The sequence below is a fragment of the Phaethon aethereus genome (genome assembly GCF_964289735.1).
Source record: "Phaethon aethereus genome assembly, chromosome: 3".
Classification (NCBI taxonomy): domain Eukaryota; kingdom Metazoa; phylum Chordata; class Aves; order Phaethontiformes; family Phaethontidae; genus Phaethon; species Phaethon aethereus.
Genome location: NC_138576.1, coordinates 60885313 through 60899545, shown reverse-complemented (window position 1 = coordinate 60899545; position 14233 = coordinate 60885313). Strand labels below are relative to the sequence as shown.

The window sequence follows — 14233 nt, the reverse complement described above, 5'->3', positions numbered from 1 at the left end:
TGCATATGATGAAGCTTCACAAGCCAGAGCACTAATATCAATTCCAGCATTCATTTCAACAGACATGCCATTTATAAAACGAGGAAGGTGAAAGCACATTAGCACCTTGTGAGAAATGCTAAACTTTGCAGTATTTCATTAACGCCTCACTGACTGGCCTAACCAGGTTGAGTTTTACTGCTTCCATACTCTGCTAGGGTATTTCATTCGGTGTAATAGTAAAGATAAAAGTTTCAGAATAAACACTACAGCATCTCAAGATGAAAGGTAACAAAAATGCACAGCCAGCAAAGACGAGAGTAAACCACAACTTCTTTAGTTTTTTCTTCAGGCAGAATGACCTAGCTAAAAACGAGATTGGAAGCTTTCGGGAAAGCACTAGTACAAGGCAATAAAACACAGCACAGGCTAATTATGTTAAGTTAGATTCAGTAGAATGGACAAAAAATAGTTTATCCTAAAGCTATCTTAAGATAAATATGGAATTATTTTAAAACAATTAGTTACATTGTAATTACCATATAAAGTGTAATGTTATTTCTAAAACATTAATAAGCTCTATGAAGAAATTCCAGTCCATTATACATAACTGAAGGGTGCTAAACTAATCTAGGAGAGCTACTCCACCTTGGTGAAGTTGAGGCTGACGACTCAACCCTTGCTTAGGTGAAGAGTCCTTATTTAAGTACGCAACTCTACTGACCTTTAAAGTATTAAGCCTGTCATGTTTCTTGTAACAAGGGTGCACTCTGAAAATCCCACCACAGTTAAAATGCAAAAATTAAGAAACAGAAAATAAATTTGTGTTCCAGACTTCTTGTTCAGACTAAACACAGACTAGTATCACAATTTCTCTATCTCCAAATGGAGAGAGAGAGAGATTCCACGTGGCTATTGCACCCTGTGGACTCTCAAGGACAGTGAAGATAAGACCTGGAGATAAGACAGGCAAAGGAAACAAACATTTCTTGAGGAACTGGCTGTAATGTTTAGGAGGTTATCCCCACTACAGAGGTGTAGCAAACTTAACAGTCCAAAAATTTTCATTCCCTGTGAATGCTGTTAAGGATAGGCTAAGCTTAGATCACCTTCAACCCAGGTGAAGTTGAGGCTGCACCTCGAATCCTGTGTTCAGTTTTGGGCCCCTCACTACAGGACACTGAGGTGCTCAAGCGTGTCCAGAGAAGGGCAACGAAGCTGGTGAGGGGTCTGGAGCACAAGTCTTATGAGGAGCAGCTGAGGAAACTGGGGTTGTTCAGTCTGGAGAAGAGGAAGCTGAGGGGAGACCTTATCACTCTCTGCAACTACCTGAAAGGGGGTTGTGGCGACGACGGTGTTGGTCTCTTCTCCCAAGTGACTAATGATAGGACAAGAGGAAATGGCCTCAAGTTGCACCAGGGGAGGTTTAGATTAGATATTAGGAAAAATCTCCTCACTGAGAGAGTGGTCAAGCATTGGAACAGGCTGCCCAGGGAGGTGGTGGAGTCACCATCTCTGGAAGTGTTCAAAAAACGTGTGGACATGGCACTTTAGGACATGGTTTAGTGGGCATGGTGGTGTTGGGTTGATGGTTGGACTCGATGATCTTAAAGGTCTTTTCCAACCTTAATGACTGTATGATTCTAACTCCCCAACTGGATCTGCAACAGCCTGGCCACACGAACAAAGTTCAAATAAAATAAATGAGAATCAATGCAACAGAAACATTTCTGATTCAGAAACAGAACAACAATAACAAAACTTGATTCAGCTCCAATGGGCTCCCCAGCCAAATTATTTCTACCTTGCTTGGGAGGAGACTTACTAACTAACTCAGGCTGTCATGTTTCACACAGAATAAAGGGGAAGCAAAAGAGCTACCGAAATTCCACCTCACTAGTGACGGTTGTCAAGAGAGAAAAACATCCAGATTTAATCTTCCCTGATTGGCAGCTGAACATTACCAAATGCATTTTCCATAAGGAACAATATATTCTACTGTCTAATTCAGCTGTGGTTGCTAGACAGAAACCAGTTACAAAACGCAGTGTAAACTATTAACAGGTAGAGTGCTATGCCGTATCAAATATAAGAGTATAGTGCTGTTTGAAATCAGGCCACTTAGAAAAAAATTTCCTTTTTAAGTCAGCAAGAACATTGCTGCAGAAGTTTTAAAAGAATTAACACCTTCTTGTACCCCTTGTTTTAACCTACCCTGGTTCAAGTAAGCATCAAGCCCAAGCCTTCTGAACCCAGCAGCCCTTCAAGTTCACATTGTACAGGTATACATAGTATGTGGAGTCTAAATGCCAAATCCTGCATCTTTATGGACTGTTGACAGAAAACAGTCATTCTGCAAAGTTACTACAAAACCACAGATCTTGTAACTGCACGGCAAATGGCTTACCCTTTGCGCCTTTTCTTTCCTGGGACACCTGCTGAATGAAATAAAGTCTGTGCTTACAGAATCATTAAGGTTGGAAAAGACCTTTAAGATCATCGAGTCCAATGCCACATACGAAGGCATTTCTATCACAGTTTATGTTACCCTTCTGAGTCAGATCCTAAACCGACGTACAGCGTCATAGTTCCACCACCACAGAACAAGAGGAGGATGCAGTTTACCATATCCAGAGAGGGTAAGACAGATGTCACTGTTCCTTCTCCCTGGAGCACATAGGCATACACACAAACGACTTCTATGTATGTGCTTAGCAGCATTCAACTAAAACACCAAGTATGTGCAGTTTTCTAAAAAATAAAAATCTATGAACATTTAGACAATTAGTATTTAGACAATCCCCTCAGCACTACCTTGCTGATTTGGCAGTTGACACCAGCACGTTCCTTGCTCCCCACAACTGCTAGTTTCATGATCTGTTTAGAACTATTTCAAAGAAAGCCTGCACATCTATTTTGACAAGATCAAAAAGATAACCACATCACTCCCAGAGCCAATGAGTTACAGGTTCTCTACCACGTTTTTAAGGGACATGACCAAGTCCTCCTTAGATTCCTGTCTCTGAACCAAGCAAAGGGACAGAAGCAGTGAACAGAAAGTCACTCCATTCTCACCACTCCTACACAGCAGAGAGAAAGCAAGCCAGGTAGCAAACAAAATCAGCCGCCTGCCTGGTGCCACCTCCATGCCAGGTGAGCAGCCAGAAGAATTGTCCTACCATTCCATACACAGAATGCTGTTAAGGGCCATTGGATCCACAGTGTCACATATCCCAGGCCTGGCCATACATCAGAGTTGCTTCTATGAATTAGCTTACACAGAGCTCAAGTGGGATTTGCACTGGCAAAACAGCGGCACCACTGCAGAGAGGTGCACAGCAAATGTCCTTTGGCAATCAAGGGGACCTTGGCCAACTGAAGTGCCACGCCAAAGAAAGTGGGCTTTCGCTCGCCTCTCTCAGGCTGTTTACGTCCATGTGGCAAGCAGCTGCCAGTTTGAAATATTACTGCCCTTAGCCTTCCCCCCTTTCACCTACTTCAGCTGTTTGCTACTGCTCCTCCACCCAAAATTAACACACAAATAATCTGCAGCAGAATCAGCAGAAGCGGTTCTGTATCTGCAGTTCAGTTTATACCCTGCCATGCCAGCTCACACCCACTTCCAGCCGGCTTTGCTGCACACAGCTGAACAGCAAGCACACCCTTACTTCTGCCACAGAAGGCAGCCCTGCAGCAGAAAGCCTGGGCAGATAACCGTCCACGTAACTCCTCGAGCAGCGGCTTCGTTCGGTGGGCCTCAGCAACCGCACACTTTGAAAGACGAGTCCTGCCAAGACCTACGGCCAGCATTCAGGAGATGAGAAACAGACTGTGAAAGACAAATGTGTGTTCCCAGCTTCACAGCAAACTTGCTCTCTCGCTTCTCGGCTCTTTCCTCACCAAACCAATACAGGCATTTATACCAACAGTAAATAAAGTAGAGGTAGAGCAGAAAGAGACAGGTGTTTAAAGAGTCACTTAAACGACAAAGATGCGGCTTGATGCTTGTACCGTAAATGACAGGTACCATAAATCACCTTCTACTTACAATTACTTTAGACCCCAAAATGCTTAAGCATAAAGTTAGGTTTATATTTGTAAGTATTCCCATTGTACTCAATGAGACTTGGCTAACATGTTCTCAGTGCTTTACAGAATAACACCAGGCAATAAAAGTTAAAATATGAATAAATTAATCAATCTAACAGGAAGTATTAGAACTGGTCACTGGTTTTTAGGTCAAGTACATTTCCAACAATATTCATAATCATGCTGCGAAAATAACTGGAAACTTTTCTTTAGAAAGTACCCATCATTTTCAAGTTTCCAGAGTAAGATCCTCAAATTAATAGCCCACTGATACTATACTGTAAAACAGTAACATTTAAATACTTCCTCACTACAAAATGCAACTCAAGACACAAGAACGACTTGAAAGGAAAATGATAATTTTTAAGTTTCAGCTCAACATCCCTTCTTCCAATCGACCCTGGTTGCAAGGACTCATGCACATCCCAGGCCATGGCTTTTTCTCTGTCACCTACCTCCCAACCAAGAAGCAAAGGAGCTGAGGAGTGGGGAGAGAAGAGTCACAGCAATGCAATGCAAATGTTTTCCTTTCTGAAACACCATTAGCAGAACCAAAATGCCAGGTTCCCATAGCAACCTTAACTGTGCCACACTGCATACATTGTACATATTGAACAGTTACATATTGAACAGTTCAATGGTAACAGAAAACCTGTACATTTCTAATGTACAAAATCAACACTGGAAACCTTCATTGTTTACTTTTCAATTCCTTAACCTGCAACATTTATTGCATTACAGTCTGTTGAGTGTGACCTTGTATTACACCAGCACACACAGCTTCACAGGTGCTCAGATGTTGGCAGCATTAGGTGCATTAAAATTACAACAATGAACAGTAAATTGTACCCTCTACCCACTGCACAGTCTGAAGCCTATTTTAAAAGCAGCAATGTTTCTAATTATTTCCTTCCTCCTTGCAAAATTCCTCTACGCATTGTGTAACTAAGAATGATTTAGTTCTCTTGCTCTTCTGAAACATCCTTAAAACCTTTATCATCTAACCATTTTTCCTTCCTCCGTCTCTGGATTCCTGTACACCACTACACACAGTTTCTGGCTTTGTACCAAGAGTCACCTTGCAGTATGTACAAAGCAAAACCTCCCCTCTCAAACTGAATTCCCCTTGCTATATACCATAGCACAATTACATTTACCTACCTCATTAGAAAGTCTCTCTGAATAGCTGCTTGCTTCCTTCCAGAAACAGAAAAATGAGTTTTCTCTACTTTTCTGTGTTCTGACTATTTGTGCATAGCTAAGTGTCTGCTTGAAATTATTCAGGTAAATAAAGTTAGCAACGTATTTCTTTGTATGCACAAAAGAGAGAACAACGGAATGGTTCACACAAAACAGATATACACTATCCTTTTTTCAGCATATCTAATTTGGACTTTATTTCCTCAACTCTGGATGTGTTCAGCCAGTGAGATAGTTCAGGGCTTAGTTAACAAAAAAAACCCCACACAACAAAAAGTTAAAAAATACACCTGAATTAGGGTTGAGTAGTATTGCATAAAAAACAGAATGTAGACATTTTCTGGTAAAAAGATAGCAGTGTATGTTTTACTTTCGTATTACTCAAGCGTTTTAAACATTATTATTGAACCGAGGTGCTACTGTTCAACAAAACAGGCTGATCTTAAAATTAAAATTCAAACATCTTCCACTTACAGTTATCAACAAAGTAACTCACAATTTCTGAAGCTAGGTATTTCTTTTTGCTGGGGGAAAAAACCAAAAACCAAACAACCTTGACAAAATTTGACTGAATTTTAAAAATAACTTCAATTCCTCCAGTGCTGCATTTTCATGGAAGCCATCTCAGCTCTATCACAACGTCACTGAGCTCTCTACTCACGTACCAAATGCAATCAGAGGGACTACTCACACAAGTTATGCTCCCAATACCTAAGCACACGTTTGCAGAATGGGGGCCTAAAGATGAAAGCTACTGACTTTTCATTTTCACAAGTTATGCCTGACATAGCTGGTAATGGTGAGTGTTTCAGATTGCCCAACACCTTCCAGACAAAACCTTGCCTTCACTTGTTTACAGCTACAGCAGAGTAATTGTTTGCCCTTCCTCAAGTTGAAGCTAGCCAAACAGCTAATATATTAACGAGTTTTGGGTGGGGTTTGTTTGGTTGGGGTTTTGGGGGAGGGGGGCAGGGTGTGGATATGATGTTGGTCCATGTTAAAGCCTCTGTTTTTGAGGGGGCTGTAGTACTTCCAGTTTTGGTGTTAAAAATTAAAACTTGGCACAGAGCAATTCATATCTTTTCACAGTTACTCTGAAAAACTGTCCAAACTGGGTAGAGACCTACATATTTCAAAAAATAGAAAAAGCAGCTTACACCTACCCCATCTGGGTGCATTAAAAAGGACTGACGCATTACCTCCGGGAAGTGTATTACACCAGAGCTAGATTCATGTTCTTACCAATAACTATTACAAAACCTAGGATTAAAATGTGCACTTCCAATCTCGAACACACGGCTGGGCTAATCTAATGAACAGGTAATACCCAGCACTAGCTTCCACAGGTCAAAATTGCTTTTCGGAGCTATCTGCTTGCTGGACTCAGTGAAGTAAAAAGAAAAAAAAAAGTGAAAAGAAGCAGGAAGAAAGGTATGTTTCAAGGTCAGATAAAGTAAATTCCAATTTATAACACTGTATGCTCTCATCCTAGAGCCTTTCAGTGAGAAAATAATCATCCACAGTTCTTTCATCACAGAATTCACAACAAATAGTAAGTGGGATGAGGAATTAATCAAAACTTAAACAACAGTTACAAAACACAGTACCAGGTAAAACTTTTATTTTAAATGCAATATAATGCTGACTGCAAAGCAGTTAAGAGTTGAAAACCGTACTCAGCACTGAAGGTGAAGTCCTGATTTCAGTTACATCCATGAAAGTTTGATTGTTTACAAAGCTTCTAGACACTAAAAAAAAAAAACAACAAAAACCCACCACAGCCAGAAGAGAGGCTTTTAAAGGCCTGTTAGCATTTACCAAGGGATGACAATAATTTTGCCCAAGAAATACATTTTCTGACTTGAAGCCCTCACATCCCAAATACGACACTGCTCCACATGACAAAATGACCACACTACAGCTACCTAGTACAAAGAAATACACATTTCCCCAGAAGCACCTTAAAATCAGGTTTGGTGCTACAGGCGGCCCCTTCAGCTCCGCCAGCTTTCCTTTTGCAAACCTCCTCGGCTTTCCGCCGGCGCTAGCACAAACTGCCCACGGCACCCCTCAAGCGTGCCTTGCTCCTAGCAGAGCGGGGCTGCATTCTGCAAGGTACAGCGTGCCCCCGATCTGGGTCTGGGTCTGCATTTCCTTCTCAGGAGGAAAAGAAGGAAGGGAACACACTTTCCTCACTCTTCTCTCAAGCTTAATCTGAAGCGTGCTCAGGGCTGAGCAGAAGGGCTCGGAACCACTCTCCTGGGTGCAGTGTTTTTTCCACAGCTTGCTACCTGTGGAGCTCAGGGGAACCCACCAACATACACCACTGCATAAGGTCTGGTTGTTTCCTGGCGTTCATGTTACTTGCTCTTCCCACCGTGCCTGCAGAATATTCTGGATTTCTTGTACTTGCTGTACCATTTTGGTCTCAAGATCAGTCTTTAGTCCCCTTCCTGTAAAACCTGCGTGTTACTTGCCAGGCGTAGGCTGGACGGGGGAAGTACCAGAGCAGGGCTCAGGAAAGGACACAACTGGTTGACAAAACACTGAAACTTACTACTCACACAAGAGCATCAAGGGCATAGTGTCAACAGGCAAGAGAAAAGAAAACTAACCTCCAGCTCCTTAATCTTTTTTCTTTTTTTTTTTGGTGTTACCTGTACTAACAAATTATGCATTACAAAGGGAAATAAAATTTTCAAAACAAATAACCCAGTTAAAAATTTATCCACCGAGTGATCAGTTAGCAGCAGGGCTCAATTTTAAGGACTCCAGAATTCCTGTATATAAGGAAACAAATGTGCCGCAATGAGCAACCACATCGGCACTAGCCCCACACAGGAGATTTTACTTTCCATCCTGTAAGCGTGACTGTAGCAGGACACAAATGTAGACACAAACTTGCCACTGCAAGTTCCTGCCTAGCCTCTGTACAGTGATGTGATGATGCCAGCCACTTCCCACCATCTACTCACACCTAACAACAAGGCATACTTAACCAACACAGCTCAGCATCATACACTAAAAAAACCCAAACAAACTACTGGTAAATCAAATTAAATTTCTTCAGCTGATACCTAAGCACAAGGGCTGGAAAACAACTCGCCGTACTGGCAGAAAGCCACCCTTATTAATCCTTTGTGGTTCTCAATGCATCTCCTAACTGCTCTGGTGACTACTCAGACTGCTTGCTACTTGACCCCGCACATCTGGGTGGCAAGGGGGCTTTCATGTTCAGCAGCTGTTAATCACTTGGCCCATATCTGCGTAAGTGACTGGCTTACAGCAGTCAAAGTCAATCTTTCACCACATACCTGAACACATTTCAGCACACTGTTCCGTAACAAAGTAAGAGTCAAAGTTTTATCTCCTTGGTTCTCCACCCATTGTCACCAGGACGTCACCACTTGCACCATGCATCTACCAAACACCACCTGCATTTCAGAAGCTTTTGGAGCTGGGACAGATGGAACTGCCTGGATTTTATGTCATGGGTTACCGCAGCTGCTACCTTTAGCCATCAGTCTTCAGCATCTTCACTGCAAAATGTTTGATTGGCAACCAGGATGGAAAAAACAGGAGTACAAAAAGTCAAATATTGCTTATATATTACAAATTAATAATTTCTTTTCAATATATATTCTAAACATCATACTAATAATCTTAATGGGTAAAATTACTCTATTATACTCTTCAGTGGTCTCTGCATTATCTGAACCTTTGTAAGAAAGTGTGAAGGAAACACTCAAGCCACTTCCTGGCCTACAAAGCTTTGCCGAGCTTGTTACAGCTACCAAAACTGCACACAGTGTTATACCCAGCTTTATCAGAAGTGCCTGGGTCTTTGGCATCAGTATAGCTACTTAAAAATCGTTACAGAAATGCTACTTCTTAAGCTGACTGTAAAATAAAGCCCTTGCCACCAGACCAGTGTGTTACTTGACCACAAGATTGTTAATTCCAACAACAGACTAGTGCTACTACGTTATCTGCGCACAGTGACTACTGACACAGCATGCAAGCACTGCTGAGCCACTGATGATACCAAGTTGTTCCTTGCAGCATCCCCTCCAGATCCCAATTAGTTTCTGCAATCACAGCATCACCTGACCTGGCAGGAAGCCACCCACACCTCTTCCCCTCAGAACGAGGGGGGCAGCAATGGTTCATAAATATTCATACTGTTATCTGCTGCATTAGCTTAGAGTATTTAAAAAGAAAACAAAACAGAAAATAAGACAGATGGCATGTGGGACAAAAAGCAGAAAAAAACAGACAGGAGTAGTGGCAGATAGAGACAGCACTGTTAGAAGAAGTTAAATTTCCATGAAAAATCAGTCAGGGAATAAATTAGCTTTTCTTAAGATAAGGTTGAGTTCAAGGAAACATTAGCTCTTATTGTGAACTTCTGTAAAACAAAGCTGTGACTTCCTCTAACTGGTGCACTGGGACTGCTCTTTGCCTGCCCAAGGAGTCTTGGATTTTGGGGAAGTCACTCTCAGACATCTACAGAAACACCACTGGAAGATCCCAAAATCATTCACTAATGGGTAAAAGTTCTTTAAGAAAATTTTCTTTCTAGAAATTGGTAGCTATTAATAAAAGGCTTTTCAATCCTGCTAAGTGGATAGAGTATGAAACATAAACAATCCTAATCTGACACTATAACCAAAAGGTAAATGCAAACCTTGCCTGTATAAACAGGTATAACCTCCCTGCTCAGTTTGGATGTCTTCTGTTCCTGTAAACCAAGTTGATATTACCATTACTTAAATATGACAGGTAGTCACAGAGCCTGCATTTCAGAAAGGATGTTGAAAAAAACCCCGTAGAACATACAGACTAGCCATAACAAAGGCAACAAAAGAGGAAAAAATGGCACCTCAGTGGGATCTACCTGTAGCTTATCAAACAGGAGGCCTAATGCTTAATTACAGCACATGTACTACAGGGAACCGAATAACTGAGAACAAGGAACAGCTTCAGCTAGCTGACAAAGCCACAGGACTACACAACACATGGAATGTGAGGCATGCAACTGAAAGCACAGTTTGCATCTTAGAAACAAGATAAATAACAATCAGAAAGTCTTATTACGATTATGATGAGTACTCTATACATCGAGAGCTCCAAGTCTAAGTCAGCAGTCTTCCTAAAGGGTAAGCTGCGGTTCCATGCCAAGTTACTAAGTCTCAAGTAAGTACAGACATGTCACTAGGATACTACATGGTACCAAGCTGAAATACCAGAACTATCCCTCTCTCTAAGCTTGGTCTGAGACTGGGAGCAACACAGGTGCAAGAGGAAAGCACTGCACCTGCAGTAACTCACTCTTGTTGGCACTTACTACTACCTTCTGCATTGCAATCCATCGGGAAGTACTGACAGACCCCACAAAGCCTGCCTGCACCCTGCCCTTGTACGCAAGCAGAGGAGAGACTGCAGATACACAACCACAGTCCCCTGCCACACTGCAGTGCAATGCCCACCCCAAAACTGAACAAACAGTTCATAACACACACCTTCCAACAGCAGCACAGCCGCTCAGGCCTGCCTGACATTTTCATCTGGAATAAAGAAATATGGCCTTCTGCATAAAATCAGAAGGATTTGCAAAGAAAAGGGGGGGAAAAAAGAATACTCCTGTGTACGTGTTTAATGTGTCAATCTGAAACTGTATGTTTGCAGGGGGAATATAATCCCTCTAGCTTGCAGTGAATTTTGTCACTGCCTCACTGTCTCATGAATCGCGCTAAGGAAAAATGACTCAGGAATAAGAAACCAGTCTGATTAAAAAAAAAAAAAAAGATTAAAAAATTCTGAAAACTTGCTTCTTCTACCCTGCTTTTCTTTCCTGGTGAAAGGAGGACACCTAAGTGCGTGCTCTTAATGCTGACTTCACTCCTCAACTGTTGCATTATGTTTCCTCTTTTTGGGAAACCAATCTTAACCCCCAGGACAAACCCACAGCACCAGCGAGACTTGTGCATTTTCCTCCACGAGGGCCCAGCTTCCTCACAGCAGGGAGCAAGAAACCACCAACTCCGTGGCAAACTGCCATCCCCACTGTCAATAACTATGCCAGCAAGTGGATACCTCACTAAAACAAGAGCTGCGCTCATAAAGCCTTAGACTGTTTTGGCCTATTGATCACGAGGAGGAAGAGATTTGTCAATCTGCCGCTACTTGACTGATGACACTAGATTCACCCCACCACCAGAGCTGAGGGCCACAACTGCCTGCTGCTGCACCTGCCGAGACACAGAGGGCTCAAACCAGGTGTCAGACAGGGAGTTTTACCATTTTTCTCTACACTGGTTACATTCTGGCTTTCCTTCAATGCCTACTGGAAAGCAAAAGGAAACTGAGTACCCAAGTCCCTCGTCTCCATCACAACTATTGTCTCTGAACGCCTCCAGCTGCCTGCAGCAGCCATTTCTCGTGTCAGGTCATGTTCCAGAGGCTCACACTAATTTCCCCTCACCCAGACGGGTGACTGCAGGGAGCCACTCTAGCTGCAATATCCATCTATAGGATTGTCACAATTTTGTTTACAACCTTTTTGAAAAAGTGTTACTCCCCAACCTAAATCACTCTCCAATGAATTAACCTCTATTTGAAAAGAGGACTTATTCCCTAACACTGTAAGGGATTTGCAAGCTGTCCACTGAAGTCAGGAACATAAGCTAGCCAAATATTTACCAGAGCAAATCCCCAACCAGTTTTACTCTTCTCTTTCAAAATCCTGGTCACACAAAGCAACAAAGCCGTACTCCTATACAACAAGACAAGGACTGTTTCAATCAATTCTAAGACACTTCAACTCCAAAGAGAATCACTTATCATTTCAGCAGCAGATGTCATGAATCCAAATGCAAGTGTGGCCACTGGCGCAGTGAGAACAGGACACTGGGCAAAGGCAAGGAGCAAGACTCCGAGACTGTGGTCACAACTGTCTTAGACAAATTAGGTTTTCTAGGAGTGTTTCTTTTTGGTAACACAATACACAACAAGAAAAAAAGGTACTGAATTTAACTGAAGTACAGACTTCCCTCTGAAGCGCAAGATTTTGATCCATTATTTTTAAAGAAGACCAAAAAAAGAGGGAAAGCCATCTGAGAACATTTTGCCTACAAAGTAGCCCCATCAGCTTCAATACAACTCTTTGCCAGACCAACATTACTTGCATGTTTAGATCCTTAAAACAATTTGTGTATATTTATAGGCAGTTTCCAGGTAAAAGGATGAAAGAGAAAGCAGTCTAAAATGCACTAGGATTTACATATTTTTAACCATGAATTACATTTAAAGACATACATCCCTGATAATTTTCATTCAGAAAATATGTATGCACACATACTTTTCTTGTCATTTCCCATTGCCATTAATCTTCTGAAGCCTGCATGTGTATACATACACACCCAAAAGAACATTAGCAAAATATGATTTCCACACTATGTAAACACTTGCTGATACAATATGCTGGGAGAGTTCATCAATATGCACTTTAAGTATCATCCAAACACAGGCCCTTAGCCTGGATCACAGCATTTGAGGCGAACCATAATCAATTAATGGGCACCTACCCGTCTTAAAAGTCCATCATTAATGCAGTAATACAAGAAGCATATGACTACTTAATGGGAGAACAATAATTGTGGAGTGTAGAAGCCTGTTATTTCATCATTGAGAGGGACAAACAGCTACTGCACCCTCCAGCACCGTAATACTGCACGGACACCACCGACACATACGGGTAAGCCCCTCCAGCCAAAACAACTCTTAAGTACTGTATGATGAGGTACAGAATGGAAAGTCCGTTGCACCAAAGAGACCAAAATCAGTCACTAACACACCTTTGGCACCCGGCAGCGCTTCTTAATCATGACAACCTGAGACTATAAATTAATGGAGAGAGCCTGGAACATTCCAGTAAATCATCCAAGTTCTGGGCAGGGAGGAAACGAATGAGGTTTGAAGCCGCTAAAGCCAACAAAGCACTCAGCTGTACCGGCTGGGTAAAGGCGGCAGCAGGCGAAACGCTGGGCTGGCCGGACCGGCAGCGCCGCTGGCGGGCGGCTCACGGACGGGCCGGGCCGGGCCGGGCCGAAGCGCCACGCCGGGGCCGGGAGCCGCCGCTCGCCTCCCGCGCTGGGCCAGGTCCGTGAACAAGCAAGCAGCCAAGCGGCTCCCCCGCGACCACAACACCGGCGGCGCTGGCCTCTACCCGCCGCGGCTCAGCTCCCGGCCCCGCCGCTCCCCGCCCGGGAACAAGGCCCTGGGCCGAGCAGACCCGCCCGCCACCCCCCCGGCACGGCGTAAAAAGGAAAACAACACGCCCCCCCCCCCCCCCCCCGGCGCGCACCTGCAGGGCGGGTGAGCGGGCGGCATGGCGGCCCCGCTGCCGGGCGGTGGCTGCGGGAGCGCCGCTGCAGCGCTGCCCGCTCGGCCAGCGCAGCGCCAGCCCCGCCGCTCTCCCCCGGCCCGGACCGCGGCTCCGCCCCGGCGATCCCGCCTCCCGCCCGGCCCCGGCCCCACCGCCCCGCGGGCGGGCTCCTACCGGCGCCCGGGCGGGAGGGGAGGGCGCGCTTTTCCCGAGCCGCAGCCCCCAGCCGCTACGCTGCCGACGAGCCCCATGCTGGGCAAAGGGCTCTGGCTTTGGGGCCAAAAAAAAGGCCCGAGTATGGCGTATGTCTTCATAAAGCCCAAGCGCCGGGCTCTGCCTCTGGAGAGAAGAGTTTTCTCAAGGGTAGTAGTGAAACAAAACGGCCAATTTTGGAAACTTGAGGTTAACCAAAGCCTTTAGATCCATGGGAAACTGAAAAGCCTGCAAGCTTTATCTGATGTTTCCACACTGCCAGCATGCAGGCTTGTTCACCCAACCCCAAAAAAACAAAACCTGCTATAGTTACCAGAAACGCCATTCCTTTACCGGAGATATCTCCGGGTAACCCTTCTAGGCATT

The 14233-nt window shown here is 43.8% G+C and overlaps 1 protein-coding gene across 1 annotated transcript in view; it reads right to left on the bottom strand.

Moving 5' to 3' along the window:
- The window catches only part of NCOA7 (nuclear receptor coactivator 7), a gene marked incomplete at its 3' end in the record, with an annotated part of 90683 nt that extends 76931 nt beyond the window's left edge, over positions 1–13752 (bottom strand). Inside the window, exon 1 of the mRNA XM_081998051.1 lies at positions 13634–13752. The remainder of the gene's footprint in view (positions 1–13633) is intronic.
- Between the last annotated feature and the right edge of the window lie 481 nt (positions 13753–14233).